Source organism: Nerophis lumbriciformis, linkage group LG02 (assembly GCF_033978685.3).
Source record: "Nerophis lumbriciformis linkage group LG02, RoL_Nlum_v2.1, whole genome shotgun sequence".
NCBI lineage: Eukaryota > Metazoa > Chordata > Actinopteri > Syngnathiformes > Syngnathidae > Nerophis > Nerophis lumbriciformis.
Genome location: NC_084549.2, coordinates 23,251,459 through 23,270,039, shown reverse-complemented (window position 1 = coordinate 23,270,039; position 18,581 = coordinate 23,251,459). Strand labels below are relative to the sequence as shown.

The 18,581-nt window shown below is 41.2% G+C and overlaps 1 long non-coding RNA gene across 1 annotated transcript in view; it reads right to left on the bottom strand.

Moving 5' to 3' along the window:
- LOC133605661 (uncharacterized) overlaps positions 1–18,581 on the bottom strand; it is a 67,489-nt gene that overhangs the window by 610 nt on the left and 48,298 nt on the right. The window lies entirely within an intron of this gene.

The following is an 18,581-nucleotide window of genomic DNA, read 5'->3' as shown; positions in this document are numbered from 1 at the left end:
TTGCCTCGTCTGAAATAATGTGTCGGATGTGCAACAAAAGGGATGTGAGATTGTTTAACTTAAGGCAGTTGAATTTGCACATGTACAGGGATGTGCTTTTTAAAGTCTCAGCTGTATTGAGAAATGCATAGAACACATTTTACTCATAATTTATTATTAGGATTCATTGAATGTCGACCATATTTTCATCTTCTTGGTTATGCACAAGAAACAATGTATTGGAGAGACGTGAACACCAACGACAACTAAGTAAATTTATGCCAAACTTTTTAACATTCCTATTGGTGTTTGACAAAAATGCACTCCTATAGATAACTTTGTAAAAAAAAAAAAAAAAAAAGATTTTTTTTAGTGTACCTTACGTCTTGCAATCACTTGAAGCCTTTTTTTTAATGTCTGGGATTTTTTATGCTTTTTTGTTGTTGTTGTGTGCTGGCATGCTAACCAGGGTTTAGCGTCATTTTGCCGCCAGGCTTTTACTAGTTACTTAATGTGTCCGATACAATTTTTGAAATGTTTGTAATATAAAAGGGACCTCAAATGTTGCTGTTTTCCATCACTGTAGATAATTTCCAAAAGTGAATATATTGTCCAGAATTACAAACGAAAACAATTTACTGATGCTGACGACGTAAGTGAATCTTCTGTTTGACATTTCCTTGCATAAATCCTCAGTTGTCATCAACATATGTTTATGTCCGTATTGTGTCAGGTAGTAAATGTGAAGATCATTTTGTCCAAAGGAATACATTCCTCTAAGCTTTTTTGGCATTTGTGTTGGTGAAATAAAATGCTGTTAAAAAAATGTGATATTGTCACTGTTTTTTTGTGATTATATAAGATGTATGAAACACAAGTGAACGTTTAAACGGGAGGTTGCTGAAATTGAAATGAGGTCAAAAGGCGGCAGCTCTAACTACAGGCTTTTAAGCAGCTCTTAGAAAAGAACAAAATTGTTGCTACTTGAATATTTAAATGTCACTAGTAATCACCTAAATGTGAATTTTCTCTGCGTGTAGTAGTCTTTGTCTGTCCTAAAAGAGCAGCGATTACATTTAGAGCTTAACAGGAGGATAAAGTGAGCATAAAAAACTCCAATTTGCCTACAAATTAGTTTTTTTTGGGGGAAAAAATAAAATAACCCATTAAGTTCTGTAATGATTATGACCGAAATCCTTCAAATATCGCAGGATAATTGTAACAAATGTTATCTGCAAGTGATATTGCTCAACTTTTATCTTTTTATTTTGTGTTTTATGGCCCCGCAGGTGACGGGGCGCCGATCTCCCCAAAATACTTCTGTTCTACGGCTTGAGTTGTTTTTAATACTGCATGAAACACTCGGTGCAATTACAGGCCTCTGTTGTTGCAGAAGCTGAAGTTAAATGAATAATGACGAGCCTCGGGCCCAAGTATTTATTGCACATCATGAGAACACAAGGGCCCCAGGGTACGCACTAATTGGAAATAACTATGCAGGGTGTTAGCTTGTTTGATGCAGAATATAACACAGCGGCATATACAGTACAGTACATAAAATGCCTGTTCATTTGCATAAGGCAGTCTGGAGAAATGAAAAATGGCCTCTGTTTAGTAGCACGTCATAACATGCTTGGATGATTAAGGATGTTTGCAACACATAATAAAGCAATTAGATTATTTATACACATTCCTTTTTAAAGCCGCATAAACCTTTAATGGACTGTAATACAGTCCTTCGTTTATCGCTGTTAATTGGTTCCGGACATGACCGCGATAATTGAAATTCTTTGAAATAAGAATCATTAATTAGAAATAGTTTCCTAGCTGGAGCAGAAAAAAATATTTATGACCTTCTTAATACATTTTTCAACATTAGGAGAGCCTTCCAGACATGAAATAACGCACTTAAGTCACTTTTACATGCTGCCTGAGGCTGAGCCAATCAGTGACCACGATATTGAACAGCACGCTCTGATTGTTTTGGTCTCCTATAGTGGCCAATACTATTGCAATATTGAAATTTTTAGTTTATTTAGCCACTTTTATGCTGGAATATGCCTAATTTGGGCCAAAACTGTTTTAAAATAGGCTTTAAAATAAAAAAAAAGGCCGTGGTGAAGCCGCAATGTATGTGGCGAGGGAGGACTGTACTACATATTGATGGAAGTTGAAAAAGAAACTAAAATGCACATGTAAGCAAGCAAAAGTAACATGTTGGTTACTAAAGCATATGGAAAACTACAATTATGACATAAGTGCTATTAATTGATAATTAGATTATACCTAAAATATACCAATACTGTAAATATTCATCCATCCATTCATTTTCTACTGTTTGTCCCTCTCTATGCATATTAATTTAATGTATCTATGATTAATATTGCCTATTTTTCTGCCAGCAGATGGCGACATTTCCATCTGCTTTAAAACTGCTGCAGTTTTTTTCCCTTTTTGAATTGATACATAAATATTGCTGCAAACTACAACCAAAAATAATATACATTAGTACATCTCTGACAACAGATTGTACAGTTGGTCGTAGCGTTGTGGTCAGTGTGATCTTACTCTACATTTTGAATGCAGCATTTCAATTAATATACCAAAAGTGTCCAAACTACGCCCCGCCGGCGTCTTATGACGTCATGAGGAGACTGGCCTGTGGGGTGTTTTCAAATTCAATTTAAATATCTGATAGTCTGACTGCTGCATGTTTGCCACCAAGTTGTGGACAGCATGAGTAACCCAGGTAAATGACAATGAATTGTGCTTTGAAGTGAAGTTCTTGAATGACCCAATTCAAACAACCTTCCCTAGTCATGGCGCAACAAAAATGCAATGAACACACATGGTCACACATAACACAACCTGCTCACTGAACTTTGTGGATATAATGAAAAATTATACAAATTCAATTTTACTCCTACTGAATTCCATTCCAATGCATGATGGAAAAAATGCAAAACACTCTCATCACACTAATACATGTTTGGCGCATTTTAGCTGCTTGATATTTCTGACTGATTACAAAACTCTAAGGAGGTCGCACCGGAAGTAAGCAAGGTAGGAGTCGAAACTTCACATACTCTTAAAAGCCCATCCGTCCATCCATTTTCTACCGCTTGTCCCTTTCGGGGTCGCGGGGGCTGCTGGAGCCTATCTCAGCTGCATTCGGGCGGAAGGCACACCCTGGACAGCCAATTATATTAATTAAATAGCCATTATATTAATATAATACACACACACACACACACACACACACACACACACACACACACACACACACACACACACACACACACACACACACACACACACACACACACATATATATATACAAACCCCAAAACCAGTGCAGTTGGCATGTTGTGTAAATCTTAAATAAAAACAGAGTACAATGATTTTCAAATCCTTTTCAACCTATATTTCGTTCTATATCGTTCTAACTTGAAAATGTTATTTTTTGCAAATATTAGCTCATTTGGAATTTGATGCCTGCAACATGTTTCAAAAAAGCTGGCACAAGAGAGACTGAGAAAGTTGAGGAATGCTCATCAAACACTTATTTGGAAAATCTCCACAGGTGAACAGGCTAATTAGGAACAGGTGGGTGCCATGATTGGGTATAAAAGCAGCTTCCAAGAAATGCTCAGTCGTTCACAAATAAGGATGGGGCGAGGGTCATCACTTTGTGAACAGATGCGTGAGCAAATTGTCGGACAGTTTAAAAACAACATTTCTCAACGAGCTATTGCAAGGAATTCAGGGATTCACCATCTAAGGTCTGTAATATCATCAAAAGTTTCAGATAATCTGGAGAAATCACTGCACCTAACATTGAAAGCCTGTGGCCTTGGATCCCTCAGGCAGTACTGCATCAAAAAGCGACATCAGTGTGTAAAGGATATCACCACATGGGCTCAGAAACACTTCAGAAAACCACTGTCAGTAGCTACAGTTCGTCGCTACATCTGTAAGTGCAAGATAAAACTCTACTATGCAGAGCCAAAGCCATTTATCAACAACACCCTGAAAAGCCGCCGGCTTCGCTGGGCCCGAGCTCATCTAAGATCGACTGATGCAAAGTGGAAAAGTGTTCTGTGGTCTGACAAGTCCACATTTCAAATTGTTTTTGGAAACTGTGGATGTCGTGTCCTCTGGACCAAAGAGGAAAAGAAATATGCGCATTGTTACAAGCGCAAATTTGAAAAGCCATCATCTGTGATGTATGGGGGTGCATTAGTGCCCAAGGCATGGGTAACTTACACATCTGCGAAGGCACCATTAATGCTGAAAGGTACATACAGGATTTGGAGCAACATATGTTGCCATCCAAGCAACGTTATCATGGACGCCCCTGCTTATTTCAGCAAGACAATGCCAAGCCATGTGTTACAACAGCGTGGCTTCATGGTAAAAGAGTGCGGGTACTAGACTGGCCTGCCTGTAGTCCAGACCTGTCTCAAATTTGAAAATGTATGGCGCATTAAGAAGCCTAAAATACCACAACGGAGACTGTTGAACAACTTAAGCTGTACATCAAGCAAGAATGGTAAAGAATTCCACCTGAAAAGCTTCACAAATTGGTCTTCTCAGTGCCCAAACATCTACTGAGTGTTTTTAAAAGGAAAGGCTATGTAACACAGTGGTAAAAAATGCCCCTGTGGCAACGTTTTTGCAATGTGATGCTGCCATTAAATTCTAAGTTAATGATTATTTGAAAAAAAAAAAAAATTGGTTTCTCAGTTCGAACATCAAATATCTTGTCTTTGCAGTCTATTCAATTGAATATAAGTTGAAAAGGATTTGCAAATCATTGTATTCTGTTTTTATTGACGATTTACACAACGTGCCAACTTCACTGGTTTTGGGTTTTGTACAGGTAAAAGCCAGTAAATTAGAATATTTTGAAAAACTTGATTTATTTCAGTAATTGCATTCAAAAGGTGTAACTTGTACATTATATTTATTCATTGCACACAGACTGATGCATTAAAATGTTTATTGCATTTAATTTTGATGATTTGAAGTGGCAACAAATGAAAATCCAAAATTCCGTGTGTCACAAAATTAGAATATTACTTAAGGCTAATACAAAAAAGGGATTTTTAGAAATGTTGGCCAACTGAAAAGTATGAAAATGAAAAATATGAGCATGTACAATACTCAATACTTGGTTGGAGCTCCTTTTGCCTCAATTACTGCGTTAATGCGGCGTGGCATGGAGTCGATGAGTTTCTGGCACTGCTCAGGTGTTATGAGAGCCCAGGTTGCTCTGATAGTGGCCTTCAACTCTTCTGCGTTTTTGGGTCTGGCATTCTGCATCTTCCTTTTCACAATACCCCACAGATTTTCTATGGGGCTAAGGTCAGGGGAGTTGGCGGGCCAATTTAGAACAGAAATACCATGGTCCGTAAACCAGGCACGGGTAGATTTTGCGCTGTGTGCAGGCGCCAAGTCCTGTTGGAACTTGAAATCTCCATCTCCATAGAGCAGGTCAGCAGCAGGAAGCATGAAGTGCTCTAAAACTTGCTGGTAGACGGCTGCGTTGACCCTGGATCTCAGGAAACAGAGTGTATATACAGTATATGGCGTAAACCACATGGGGGCAGAACACGGCACATCCCTGAAGGCTAAAAATGCTGGGCGGGAATGTACCCTCTGCTTTTGTTTTACCAGTAAATATTTCTGTTTGATCTCTGCCTCTTTTGTATGCACACAGAGAACCACCTGAGATTTAACAGTGAACATTAAAAGCATTTCTGCAACCGGAAGTGTTTCAGCTTTTAGAAACAAAAACATGTGTTTTATATTATCCTTTTTATTTCTCCTCGATACTTGCACACAAGAGTTGATTGTGTAAGCTTTCATAGCGAACCATAACCATGAAAACCATAACCATGTTTTTACAGCTTTAACGGTCACTTGGGGCAAGGCGTGTACCCTATAGGCCCTAGCGATGCTTTCTCATGCTTAAGCAACTCTATTTATATCCTGTCACACACAGTGAGTCCATGTAAATACAAAAGAGGCCTGGAGCGCAAACAGTGCTCGCCGCCAACGCGCTCATTTCTATGCTGCAAAAAAAGAATGCTGTAATACAGTGAAAGGAGCTTGGGTGCTTGTGGATTTATGCAAATACTAGATTACATTCAATTACGTGGTCTTGGAAGTTACACGGCGCACTCGTTTGGAGTAAAAGGAAATATGCCTTTCTGTTTATTTGTTCATAGCATGCCAAAGTCAGCAAGAGACTGCAGATAGCTTAATCAGAATCAGAATCAGAATCAGCTTTATTGTCATTACGCAAGGTAACGAGATTGAGGCCATTCCATACAGTGCGATGTGTGCATGCTAGAAAAACAATGTGCAAATATATAAAAATATAAAAAATGTAGAAGTGCAATGAATATGGTGTGAAATTAATATATACATGAAAAAAACCACATACTTTAAAGGTGAACATTATCACCAGACCTATGTAAGCGTCAATATATGCCTTGATGTTGCAGAAAAAAGACCATATATTTTTTTAACCGATTTCCGAACTCTAAATGGGTGAATTTTGGCGAATTAAACGCCTTTCTAATATTCGCTCTCGGAGCGATGACGTCACAACGTGACGTCACATCGGGAAGCAATCCGCCATTTTCTCAAACACCGAGTCAAATCAGCTCGGTCATTTTCCGTTTTTTCGACTGTTTTCCGTACGTTGGAGACATCATGCCTCGTCGGTGTGTTGTCGGAGGGTGTAACAACACGAACAGGGACGGATTCAAGTTGCACCAGTGGCCCAAAAATGCGAAAGTGGCAAGAAATTGGACGTTTGTTCCGCACACTTTACTGACGAAAGCTATGCTACGACAGAGATGGCAAGAATGTGTGGATATCCTGCGACACTCAAAGCAGATGCATTTCCAACGATAAAGTCAAAGAAATCTGCCGCCAGACCCCCATTGAATCTGCCGGAGTGTGTGAGCAATTCAGGGACAAAGGACCTCGGTATCACGGCAAGCAATGGCGGCAGTTTGTTCCCGCAGACGAGCGAGCTAAACCCCCTGGATGTCTTGGCTCACACCGTCCCTTATGCCACCGAAGATGATCAAGAGAAGAATATCGACCCTAGCTTCCCTGGCCTGCTGACATCAACTCCAAAACTGGACAGATCAGCTTTCAGGAAAAGAGCGCGGATGAGGGTATGTCTACAGAATATATTAATTGATGAAAATTGGGGCTGTCTGCACTCTCAAAGTGCATGTTGTTGCCAAATATATTTCATATTCTGTAAACCTAGTTCATAGTTGTTAGTTTCCTTTAATGCCAAACAAACACATACCAATCGTTGGTTAGAAGGCGATCGCCGAATTCGTCCTCGCTTTCTCCCGTGTCGCTGGCTGTCGTGTCGTTTTCGTCGGTTTCGCTTGCATACGGTTCAAACCGATATGGCTCAATAGCTTCAGTTTCTTCTTCAATTTTGTTTTCGCTACCTGCCTCCACACTACAACCATCCGTTTCAACACATGCGTAATCTGTTGAATCGTTTAAGCCGCTGAAATCCGAGTCTGAATCTGAGCTAATGTCGCTATAGCTTGCTGTTCTTTCCGCCATGTTTGTTTGTGTTGGCTTCACTATGTGACGTCACAGGAAAATGGACGGGTGTTTATAACGATGGTTAAAATCAGGCACTTTGAAGCTTTTTTTAGGGATATTGCGTGATGGGTAAAATTTTTAAAAAAACTTCGAAAAATATAATAAGCCACTGGGAACTGATTTTTAATGGTTTTAACCATTCTGAAATTGTGATAATGTTCCCCTTTAAATATAGTTTTTGAAAACAACAAAAATATTCGTCAAAACTTAATCTTTTCTTGCTAAATGTATTTAATCTTTCCATTTTGACGGAAAAAAATTGAGGGCTGTCAAAAGTAACGAGTTAACTCATGCGATTAATCGCAAATAAAATATTGCATTAATTGTGTACATACGCAATTTATTTTGACTGCACATGCTTCTTTACCTATAACCATGAATGGTTACTTGAAAGGCGGCACGGGTTATTATATGGTCAGTGATCAGGTCAATGCATACTCAGTTTCAGGTCGATTTAAATGATGCAAGCGAGAATAACCTGTGATTAATCATTAATAATCTAAATTCATAAGATTTTTAAAACGTAATAATTTGACAACACCATAAAGAAGACATTTCCTGCATTCAATTGCATATGTCAGGTTGGCCTAAGCAAAGCTTAAAAATGTGAACGCAGGATGCAGAGACAGCAGGCGTAGCGCAAGTTAAAAATGTACTTAATGAGAGCAAAATGACATTTCCTATGCCAACTAATGGCGGTGATGCTTATAATTCAAAATCTTGCTTTCAACTTAAAGCATAACAATTAGCAGAGAGACAGCTTTTATCTCAAAACATTCCAAAGTCGGGGTCTCGTAAGTTGAGGTACCACTGGATACCAGGATTTTGTGTCCTGGGCATGATGTTAAAGTGCATCCGGCAGTGGAGGCTCCTCTAAGGGGTCTTGGAGCACTAGGAGGTTAACCCCTTTACTACTGTTACCCCAGGTGGCCCTTGGCAAAGGCCTAGTACCTGACTGCCCCCTAGCCAGAGATACGGTGAAGACCTCAACGGCGGAGCAGGCGGAAGACGGTAAATGTAAGAACCACCACATCGGCTGCGATGGCGGAAGAAGGCACCCCCACACTCATGTGGGCCCAGTTATGGGGAAATAACAACCCAAGCCCTCATCGGTGGAACAGGCGGAGGATGATTGCTAACCCTATGGAGCGTCACAACGGCTGGCATGGCGGATGAAGGCTGCAGCAGAAAAGGGTCCCCAGTCGTCTTAGACTCCATGCCACTGGACCCTGACCCGGATCTGTCAAGGATCGTGTGGTGATCGTGTGCACCAGCCTCCCCACGTTAAACAAAGTCACGCACAGGCATCCTCCATAAAGGTATACCCCCCTACCAGGAGGATGGTCATACTCGCTTTGAGTGACCGCCGATGATGACCAATGGATATGAAAAACACTCACCTATTTATCAACTGAGTGGACTTATGCTGTCTTTAACTGAAAAATCAGTGTTCATTTGTGTTCTGGCAACACATAGAGGTCACACTAATTAATTAGGTTAAGCTCATGACACACTGGGTTAAATTATGCGGACACTTTTGTTACTGGACACTTTCCAATACACTTCTGCCCTATATACGTTAGTATTATGCAACTATAATTATTTAATACTTGTTTACATTGACAAACGTGGCGTGTTGGACTGCAACATTGATCAATTAAGGACACTTACTATATCTGTCTAGCTTGTGTGCTACTGCGTGCTGAGTTGTTGCGTAGCTGCTATAGCCTACCACGCTTACATTTTGTAAATGACTTAACTAGAATCCAAGAAAAGATTAAACTTGTGTGCTTATTGGCGGAAAGTTAGATGCCAACTTGCTGTACAGCTTTGCACAAGTAACACACTGCAGGACTACTTGTATCAGAGCTTAGATTGTAAATGCAATCATCATACCGATTGTGAGATGATATCCCGAGTACTATTATTGGTCATCATAGCAGTCTGTCGGGTGAGACAATGACTGTTTCATTTCGGTCGGATCATAGTCCTCAGCCCGGACTTTTGCCTTCAGCTGCCAGGTTGCAGTGTCGATCTTCAGTTCCCTCAAATTCCATTTAACGGTGTTCTTGTACCGTAGCCTTGGCCTCCCTCGGTTTCGTTTCCCTTCCTCCATCTGTGAGTAGAGCAGATGCCGAGGGAGCCGCTCGTGACTCATTCTCTCTACATGCCCGACCCATCTCAGGTTCGTTTGGGTTAAGATGTCATCCATCGATGGCAGTCCAGCACGACTTAGGAACTCTGTATTCGGGATTTTGTCTCTCCAGGAGATGTCCATGATGGTCCGAAGGTGGCGCATCATGTAGGCGTGAAGTTTTCTGACTTGCAACCTGTAGAGGGTCCAAGTTTCAGCACCGTACAAAAGTGTGGCTAGCACAGTTGCTCTGTACACCTTGCACTTGACGCAAATAGAGACATGCCTGTTGTTCCAGAGTCTTTCCCTTAATTTCCCAAACACAGCACTCACTCTCCCCATCCTGAGTCTGATCTCATCATCAAGCTTGGCATTTTCTGTCACTGTGCCTCCGAGGTACTTGAATGTCCGGCACTGCAAAAGTGGGTCTCCCATGACTCAGACCTCCCCTGGTAGGGAGGATGTGGGCTCATACTTGGGTGGCTGGTACAAGCATTTCGTCTTCTTGATGATTATTTTGAGGCTGAACTGACTAGCTATTGCTGCAAACTTGTTCACAAGATCTTGTATGTCTTCTACATTGTGCGCAACTATAGCACTGTCGTCCGTAAACAGCAATTCTCTCACAACCTTTACAGCTATTATTGGTATTTGACCAAATAAACAACCTTACTGGATTACCACTTTATGAGTTGTGGCACTTTTCTTTGCAGCCCCTTTTACACAAATCATAACGGCACTATTTTGCAAGATTTCTGTGCAAAAGAAGGTAATGACGGAAATAATTATACCGTACATCAAGACTATATTGGTAGGATTGTACAGTATGTGCATATATACACCATAAGCAAAGTGCAAAACTCTTAGACTAAATGCATGGTACTGTCTAGGCAGATACACAATAGGACAGAAAGACAGTGGCCTAGTTAATCTCAGCTGAATGTGTAACTGTTAGACAAACTGACAGGACTGGAGGGAGGCAGCAAAGAGGAGAGGGAAGCATGGATGGTGATTGGTTGCCACAGACAGACTGTGGGCACTCCCCCCCTCCCCCCACTTTCTGCAATGCCGAAGCAGCGAGAGAACATAATGGCTCCTACCCATTTGCATTTCAATTTTTTTTAAGAGCACACACATCATTTTTTGTGTTAAAAACCCATCATCTGAGACAGACGAACAAACTTCAAGGAAACAAACTGTCCCGAGATGTTACTTTCCGATTGTGGGCTCGAGCATTAAAGCAGACATCCATATTTCAGCACATTCAGATAAATCATACGTCACTATGATCAGCAAACGCACAAAAAAAAACGTAAAAAGGTTAAACCTGTGATAACATAAAAGTGAAGTCGTCTCCAGCCGAATATAATTTGCGCCCCTCTCTAATGACTCGGGGCTTAAAACCTGACTGCTTCCTATTGTCATGTCGTCTCTGGTGAATGGCGTTTGCCGTCAGCCTCACCAAGTCTTCACATCCCACAGGCCATCAAAAAGTAATTGCCTATAAATATTCAAGAGAAAGCAACCCCTTGTCTCAAGTAGCAACTGTCAGACAACCTTCAGGAGAGTGAGGCTGAGCCGCACATCAACACAGGGTCAAAAACTAGGAAAAAATGGGTCGCAGACATTTTTAACTATCATGTTTTCCCAACCTGTATCGATCCGTTGTGGTGAAGAAGGAGTTGAGCTGGAAGGCAAAGCTCTCAATTTACCGGTCGATCTACGTTCCCATCCTCACCTATGGTCATGAGCTTTGGGTTATGACCGAAAGGACAAGATCACGGGTACAGGCGGCCGAAATGAGTTTCCTCCGCCGGGTGGTGGGGCTCTCTCTTAGAGATAAGGTGAGAAGCTCTGCCATCCGGGAGGAGCTCAAAGTAAAGCCGCTGCTCCTCCACATCGAGAGGAGCCAGATGAGGTGGTTCGGGCATCTGGTCAGGATTCCACCCGAACGCCTCCCTAGAGAGGTGTTTAGGGCACGTCCAACCGGTAGGAGGCCACAGGGAAGACCCAGGACACGTTGGGAAGACTATGTCTCCCGGCTGGCCTGGGAACGCCTCGGGATCCCCCGGGAAGAGCTGGACGAAGTGGCTGGGGAGAGGGAAGTCTTGGCTTCCCTGCTTAGGCTGCTGCCCCCGCGACCCGACCTCGGCTAAGCGGAAAAAGATGGATGGATGGATGGATGGATGGATGTTTTCTCAACCGCAAAGATGAAGAACATTTGAACCTTACGGTAAACCCCAAAAATGGCGTCTTTACAAAGATAATAATGCAGAGTTTTGACAGTGGTTGAGAAAGGTGTTTTTTAATGTGATATAGCAGGGATAGTCAACTGCATTGTTTTGACTTAGTTTGTATATTCCTCTGAACCAGTGTCCCCTACAGTAGACATTAGATTTTTGTGTATTTATTTTGTCGGAGTTACAGGAGCTCTTCTGCAAAATAAAAGAATAAAAGAATATTGAAACAAGTATACACTTAAATACACTATATGTAGGTTCACTCTCTTTTTCCCAAACTTTCGCCTTTTCGACCTTTGCTCTACTTGAAGCACGCACTTCATGTGAGGCGCTTACCTCTTCAAGGTCTGACTGTGTGAGAAGGACACGATATGTGTCTCATCACTATACAATGCTGGATATGTTCCAAATCTGCACCCAAACTAACTTTAGGAATTTTAGCATTCATAATTTCCTCTTATCAACCTATGATACCACTCTGACGTCTCTTGATGGCCATCTTCCCAAGGACTGTTATTGTTTTGGCCCCTGGATTTCCACCCTCTTTTGTAAAACCTCACCCCCCACCTTAGCGAGAGCCCGATCTGGCCCTGAACATGCCATTCTGGCATGGAATATAAAAAGCGCAAATAATTATTGATCAGGGTTCACTTTTGGGAGAAGCTGGCTCATGGAGGCTCCGCTCATTGGTCTTACAAACGCAGCCGATAAGGCTTCTACGAGAGTGAGACCAGCACTGTAGCATTTATTTGTGACCTGTTTGAATAAATGTTGTTAAATCTTTCAGAAAGACCTGGCAACTGTTCAATCAAACAACGCGGGTAGATTCTCACAGCCGGACCTGGGGGTTGCTGCCCCCTCCCTGTGGTACCCATTTCCTACCCACATCAAAGCTGGCCCACCCTTTCCACTTTTAAAACTGTACTCAAAACCCATCCTAAATCCACCCGCCCCTCCCTGCTTCTCGCTGTTTTTACATTTTCTGTTTTTTAGATGTTTGCATGCCGTTCCTTTTTTAACTTAGCTGTTTTCTTATATTTTAATTAAAGTCTCCTGTTATTTTTGTTCATGTAAAGCGTCTTTAAGTACTGGTATTTAGAAAAGCTCCATATAAATGTAATGTATTATTATTATTATTATTAAACCGTGAGTGTAATAACTGCTCTGTCAATGATCTGATTATGCACATGTATATAATATGCATGTTTAGCATTTTAAAGTGTCTCATCATGAGCCACCTCTCAAAGCATGCTTTTCATCTTTCTTCTCGTCTTCTGTGGCAGTGCAGTGTCCATTGCATACTTTGTGTTGTCACTGTAACATCTGTTAGACTTCGACTTCGACTTAAACTTCCTTTTTATTGTCATTCAAATTTGAACTTTACAGCACAGATAAGAACGAAATTTCGTTACATAAGCTCATGGTAGTGCAGGATAAAAAAGCAATAAGGTGCATATATAAATAAATAAATATGTATAAATAATATATGGTTATATAGTTATTATATGTTACCATGGTATCGCACATGTTTTAAAGCGTTATGTGTCAGCAAACATCTGGTTTTATGTCCCATAGTTTAGTGGACAAACCTAAATAAATGGACAACAGTGTTGCCTCCAGACTAGAAATATACTATATGGGGGAAGTCAAGATCCCAGGGGTTTTAGATGAAGATAAAACATCAAAGCACCGAGGCAAAGCACCGAGGCAAGCACCGAGGTCAACAGTACAAACCCCAAAAGCAGTGAAGTTGGCACGTTGTGTAAATGGTAAATAAAAACAAAATACAATGATTTGCAAATCCTTTTCAACCTGTATTCAATTGAATAGACTGCAAAGACAAGATACTTAACGTTCGAACTGGAAAACTTTGTTATTTTCTGCCAATATTAGCTCATTTGGAATTTGATGCCTGTAACATGTTTAAAAAAAGTTGGCACAAGTGCCAAAAAAGACTGAAAAAGTTGAGGATTGCTCATCAAACACTTATTTGGAACATCCCACAGGTGAACAGGCTAATTTGGAACAGGTGGGTGCCATGATTGGGTATAAAAGCAGCTTCCATGACATGCTCAGTCATTCACAAACAAGGATGGGGTGAGGGTCCCCAATTTGTGAACAAATGTGAGCAAATTGTCGAACAGTTTAAGAACAATACTTCTCAGCGAGTTATTGCAAGGAATTTAGGGATTTCACCATCTACGGTCTGTAATATCATCAAAAGGTTCAGAGAATCTGGAGAAATCACAGCACGTAAGCGATGATATTACGGGCCTTCGATCCCTCAGGCGGTACTGCATCAAAAAGCGACATCAGTGGGTAAAGGATATCACCACATAGGCTCAGGAACACTTCAGAAAACCACTGTCAATAACTAGTTTGTCGCTACATCTGTAAGTGCAAGTTAAAACTCTACTATGCAAAGCGAAAGCCATTTATGAACAACACCCAGAAACGCTGCCGGCTTCTCTGGGCCCGAGATCATCTAAGATGGACTGATGCAAAGTCGAAAAGTGTTCTGTGGTCTGACGAGTCCACATTTCAAATTGTTTTTGGAAAATGTGGACGGCGTGTCCTCCAGACCAAAAAGGAAAATAACCATCCGGATTGTTATAGGCGCAAAGTTCAAAAAGCCAGCATCTGTGATGGTATGGGGGTGTATTAGTGCCAAAGGCATGGGTAACTTACACATCTGTGAAGGCACCATTAATGCTGAAAGGTACATACAGGTTTTGGAGCAACATATGTTGCCATCCAAGCAACGTTATCATGGACGCCCCTGCTTAATTCAGCAAGACAATGCCAAGCCACGTGTTACAACAGCGTGGCTTCGTCGTAAAAGAGTGCGGGTACTGGACTGGCCTGCCTGTAGTCCAGACCTGTCTCCCATTGAAAATGTGTGGCGCATTATGAAGCCTAAAATACCACAACGGAGACCCCGGACTGTTGAACAACTTAAGCTGTACATCAAGCAAGAATGGGAAATAATTCTACCTGAAAAGCTTCAAAAATTGGTGTTAAAAAGAAAGACCATGTAACACAGTGGTAAAAATGCCCCTGTGCCAACTTTTTTGCAATGTGTTGCTGCCATTCAATTCTAAGTTAATGATTATTTGCAAAAAAAATTAAGTTTTTCAGTTCGAACATTAAATATCTTGTCTTTGCAGTCTATTCAATTGAATATAAGTTGAAAAGGATTTGCAAAACATTGTATTCTGTTTTTATTTACGAATTACACAACGTGCCAACTTCACTGGTTTTGGGTTTTGTAGTATTGGCCTAGTGACCCTATTTTACCTATGGCTGGACCCCATTCGGTACTCCTTAACAGCCAAAAGGCCAAGGTGCACGAGATGAGGCAAGAAGGAGCAAATTCTGAGATTTAGGAGTTGATGCAACTCAGTAGGGGGCATCAGGGGGGTTATAAAGATGGGTGTTTGGGGGCACACACAAGAGGATATACAATTTGTACAGAGTCTCTCCACAGGTATACATGCTGCAGAACCTGTTGTGATGTTTAAATGTCCAAAAAAAGAGTTCTTTGTTCAGCGATCTTCACCGACGTCATCTCTGATCCTTCACACATCCACGACACCCTTCAGCCCGGGGCAAGGTCAGAGACACAACATCACTTTCTCTGAGCCATTAGACCTCTGTCAACAAGTCGAGAAAGTGTTGTCCAGTATACTTCTCGCGCTTAACCAAAGCAATCAGATCTTTGGGAATCCTTTCACAAATTAAAATAGAAAAATATAAACACTCAAATAAAAATAATATTTAATGCTTCTTCTGCCAAGGAAATTATATTGACTGTCTGTTGTTTATTTTTTATTTAGAGGAATGTATTTTGCATTCTTGCTATTTAAATCACAGCACATCTGTTGCCCAACACTGAAAATCCAAAGTGAAATGGTCCTGTCATCTTACTATCTGCTCTGATTTGTTTCATTAACTGCAATTTGTGGTTGGAGTAAAACCGGGATATTAGCAGAGCATCTTTGTATTTTGCGTTGTTTTCTTGACGATGCCGCATGTTGGCTATTGGCGTGATCACAGGATGCAGAAAAGGCAAGCGACGTGCAAGCAGATGGTAGTTTAAAGGCCTACTGAAACCCACTACTACCGACCACGCAGTATGATAGTTTATATATCAATGATGAAATCTTAACATTGCAACACATGCCAATACGGCCGGGTTAGCTTACTAAAGTGCAATTTTAAATTCCGCGCCGAAATATCCTCCTGAAAATGTTTCGGTATGATGATGCGTGCGCGTGACGTCACGGGTTGTAGAGGACATTTTGAGACAGCATGGTGGCCAGCTATTAAGTCATCTGTTTTCATCGCAAAATTCCACAGTATTATGGACATCTGTGTTGGTGAATCTTTTGCAATTTGTTCAATGAACAATGGAGACAGCAAAGAAGAAAGCTGTAGGTGGGAAGCGGTGTATTGCGGGCGGCTGCAGCAACACAAACACAGCCGGTGTTTCATTGTTTACATTCCCGAAAGATGACAGTCAAGCTTTACCATTGGCCTGTGGAGAACTGGGACAGCAGAGACTCTTACCAGGAGGACTTTGAGTTGGATACGCAGACGCGGTACCATGAGTACGCAGCTGCGGCTTCCAAACACTTGATCGCTTGCCCGTATGTGCGTGCCGCTATGTGCATGTCACGTACGTAACTTTGGGGACTTTGGGGAAATATATGTGCTGTATGAACTTTGGGGAGGTGAACGGTACTTTGGGCTGTGGGATTGAGTGTGTTGTGCAGGTGTTTGAGTTGTATTGGCGGGTTATATGGACGGGAGGGGGGAGGTGTTTGTTATGCGGGATTAATTTGTGGCATATTAAATATAAGCCTGGTTGTGTTGTGGCTAATAGAGTATATACATGTCTTGTGTTTATTTACTGTTTTAGTCATTCCCAGCTGAATATCAGGTCCCACCCGCCTCTCACAGCATCTTCCCAATCCGAATCGCTCCCACTGCCCTCTAGTCCTTCACTCTCACTTTCCTCATCCATTAATCTTTCATCCTCGCTCAAATTAATGGGAAAATCGTCGCTTTCTCGGTCCGAATCGCTCTCGCTGCTGGTGGCCATGATTGTAAACAATGTGCAGATGTGAGGAGCTCCACAACCGGTGACGTCACGCGCATATCGTCTGCTACTTCCAGTACAGGCAAGGCTTTTTTATCAGCGACCAAAAGTTGCGAACTTTATCGTTGATGTTCTCTACTAAATCCTTTCAGCAAAAATATGGCAATATCGCGAAATGATCAAGTATGACACATAGAATGGACCTGCTATGCCCGTTTAAATAAGAAAATCGCATTTCAGTAGGCCTTTAATTATGTATTAGGCAGAATAAACACAGGTCAAGCAGGAACTCAAAATGCAACAGAACACTTTGACGTAAAGACGATAACGAACCAGCACTGAAGGAGGGGACAAGGTGAAACTAAATAATGAACAACAATAATAATAATCAATAGCAATAATCAACAATGTGGAACAGGTATGCTGACAGGACAAGGAACAGAAGGTAAAGGTAATGCAAAACACAAATACCAAACCAAGACAGGAATTGATACCAAACAGGAAAATAAAGAACAGAGTCCAAACTGTCATGAGAGATCATGACAGTTTTTGTGGCAATCTAATGCCTGTTCTTATCAGAGCGCTTACTGCTGATTGCGAAAACAACTGCTCGCTACAATGTGGTCAAACAAACAATACATAAATCTTTGCACGCCCCACTTTACGCATGATTTGTTTTTTCAACCCAATCTTTTTTCCGTTTTCTTAAAGTACGGTAATTCATTTGCTGTACTTTTTAGTATGAGTATTATTGCAAAAATAATTATGTTGAGAGTAAGTCGCAAGTGCCAGTTTTTGACAAAGAAGGTGAGAAACATTACTGAATCGCCTTCCCGGCTCATCGCCGTTTTCTCCAGCAAGAGTTTTTCCACATGTAAAACTATAATTATTCTTGGTAAAACGTGTTTTGTGTCAATATTTTTGCATGACTGGAACAAAGTAATCGGATTTACATTATTTCTTATGAAAACAAATAGATTCGGTTTTCGTACGAATTTGTCTTTGTCGGATTACTGCTGAGTGAGCTTGAACTCAATCAATCAATCAATCAATGTTTATTTATACAGCCCTAAATCACAACTGTGACTTCTGCGCACTTGTTAATTATAATGTATGCCATTTCTTATCATGGTATTAATAACGAAACTACAGAGGCAAGGCAGGGCAAGGCAAGGCAAGGCTTTTAATTCTATTTTTTGAACTGTCAGCTAAACTAAAATGGGAACGTCTAAGAATGGAAATGAGGCCAGTTAAAGGCGGCAAGTAAGGAAAAACAGAAGAAGCCAGTCTTTGCTCCCCACTGAGGCTCTTCAGCCACGACACAGCATCTCTCCAGCAGGTCCTCCTCATCCTTGGAGTTGCTGCTCCTTTCCCCCCAGCTGAGTGTCAACCTTACCATTAATGGCAGCTGAATAACAAACACAGCCTGAAGAAATCACACAGGCTCTTGGGACTTTTCCCCTCCAGAAATGGCTGC